The sequence below is a fragment of the Penaeus monodon genome, chromosome 14, assembly GCF_015228065.2.
Source record: "Penaeus monodon isolate SGIC_2016 chromosome 14, NSTDA_Pmon_1, whole genome shotgun sequence".
In the NCBI taxonomy this organism is placed as follows: Eukaryota; Metazoa; Arthropoda; class Malacostraca; order Decapoda; family Penaeidae; genus Penaeus; species Penaeus monodon.
In genome coordinates, this window is record NC_051399.1 from 7,472,587 (window position 1) to 7,475,086 (window position 2,500).

Sequence of the window (2,500 nt, forward strand, 5' to 3'; positions counted from 1 at the left end):
GGAGGGAGGGAGGGAGGGAGGGAGGGAAGGAGGGAGGGAGGGAGGGAAGGAGGGAGGGAGGGGAAGAGGGAGGGAGGTAGGAAAAACAGAAGCTAAGAAACACAGAAGAAAGGAAAGGAGGAAGGAGAGGACGCTGGAACGAACGAAGAGGGGAAATCTGGAGAGACAAAAAAAAAAGAGAAGAGAAGGACGCAACGAGAAAACGAAGGAATGGCAGAAAGAACGAATAACAGGAAGAGAGGACAGAAAGAGGAGAGGACAAAACGAAGGGGGAACAGGAGAAGGAAAGAAAAGGAGGAAGGAAGGACAGACAGGAACAAATCAGCAACGGACGCGACCTTTTTTCAGCGCGCGCCACTGTGACTGATGGCGGCGACGACGGAGGCTGAGTGAGTGACATTTTGAAATCGGGGGCGAAATGGAAAAAAAAAGAGTCGGACTTTCGCTATTTCTTCCTCTTTCTCTAAGGCCAGACGGGACGCCCGAACCGCGGAAATAGTATTAATACTTGATTAATGCCTGCGAAGTCCCATATGGTCACACACGTATACAAAAGTACCGGTATACATGTGTGCGCGCGTGTGTAGGTATTAATATAAATATATAATTATATATATATATATATATATGTATATATTATATATATATATATATATTTTATATAATATATATATTATATATATATATATATATATATATATATATATAATATAAATAATATATATAATATAATAATATATAAATAATATATATATATATATAATTATATATATATATATATATATAATAATATAAATTATATATAATATATATAATATAATATATATATATATATATATATACATTTATATTCACATATATATATATATATATATATATATATATATATATATATATATATATATATATATATATATATATATATATATATATATATTCTTCTTTTAACGGTAGGTTCATGTCTGAACCGCCGTGGTCACAGCATGATACTTAATTGTAGTTTTCATGTTGTGATGCTCTTGGAGTGAGTACGTGGTAGGGTCCCCAGTTCCTTTCCACGGAGAGTGCCGGTGTTACCTTTTTAGGTAATCATTTTCTCTATTTTATCCGGGCTTGGGACCAGCACTGACTTGGGCTGGCTTGGCCACCCAGTGGCTAGGTAGGCAATCGAGGTGAAGTTCCTTGCCCAAGGGAAACAACGCGCCGGTCGGTGACTCGAACCCTCGAACTCAGACTGCCGTCGTGACAGTCTTGAGTCCGATGCTCTAACCATTCGGCCATCGCGGCCTTATATATATATACATACATATATATAAATATATGTATATATATATATATATATATATATATATATATATATATATATATATATACACACACATATGCAACGTGTCTTACATTTTCATATCAACCAACTAAAAACTGGTTCCCTGACCCACGTGACGTCCAGCCTTCGGTACTGAACCAGCGATACACACGCACGCGCGCGTAAAGCGACACGTGACCGTGTGTGTGTGAATCAATCTATGTTGTCCATATATTCACAACTGTATCTATATCTACTTAACCATCTACGTAATTTCTTTCATTCTTTTTTTTCTTCCTTTCACCTTCCTTACATTTTCTTTCATTATCTTTCTCTTTTACAGCACAAAAAGAATATAAAGGAATCACTTTTTATAAGACAAGTATTTTTTTTTTAAATGGCGCCTGACTCTCCCTGTCCTCTCGCCGCCCGGGTCTTCCCCCGTCGCAGCTTCGGAGCTTCCCTTCGCCTTCGGGAGGACCTCCTGAAGCTGGTCCCGCAAGAGGAGGCCTTGACCTCTCTCCAAGGGCACAAGGTCATGGCAGGGCGCTCGTACTTGCGGGGGAGGAGGGAGGGGGGTAGGAGTAGGGATGGGGTGGGGGGTGGGGCTCTTCGCTTCCCCTCTTCTCGTCGCCCCCCCTCCCCATCCCCTTCCCTTCCCTTACCTATCCTTTCCTTTCTTCTCCTTCCCTTCCCTTCCCCTCCCTATCCTTTCCTTCCCTTTCCTTCCCTTCCACCCCCCTCCCCTTCCCTCTTGCACCTCTTCGTGCCGTCACGCAACCTGGGTTGATAGCTCAACACTCCACACTTCCGAATTCCACATCTCAACACCGCTTTATCCCACACACCACACTCCACACCTCAACACACCCACACTTTTCTGACTCTACACTCTACCTCCACTCCTCCACATCTCCCAGCTCCACTTCCTCCTCCACATCCAAGATATCGTCAATAAGCCTAGAACTGCAGCAGAAATTGTCTCATGCAAACCAAAACATATTTACAAAGTGCGTGTGCGTTCTGGATATCTACACGACGGGCACTTAGTTAGATCATCTGTTACGATATATATATATATATATATATATATATATATATATATATATATATATATATATATATATATATATATATATATATATATATATAGCGCGCACGCAGGCGCGCGTGTATGTGTGTGTGTGTGTGTGT

The 2,500-nt window shown here is 40.8% G+C and overlaps 1 protein-coding gene across 1 annotated transcript in view; it reads right to left on the reverse strand.

The window, feature by feature from the left end:
* Nucleotides 1-2,500, reverse strand: part of LOC119580833 (choline/ethanolamine kinase-like) — a 68,399-nt gene that overhangs the window by 25,721 nt on the left and 40,178 nt on the right. The gene's annotated exons all lie outside the window — the stretch shown is intronic.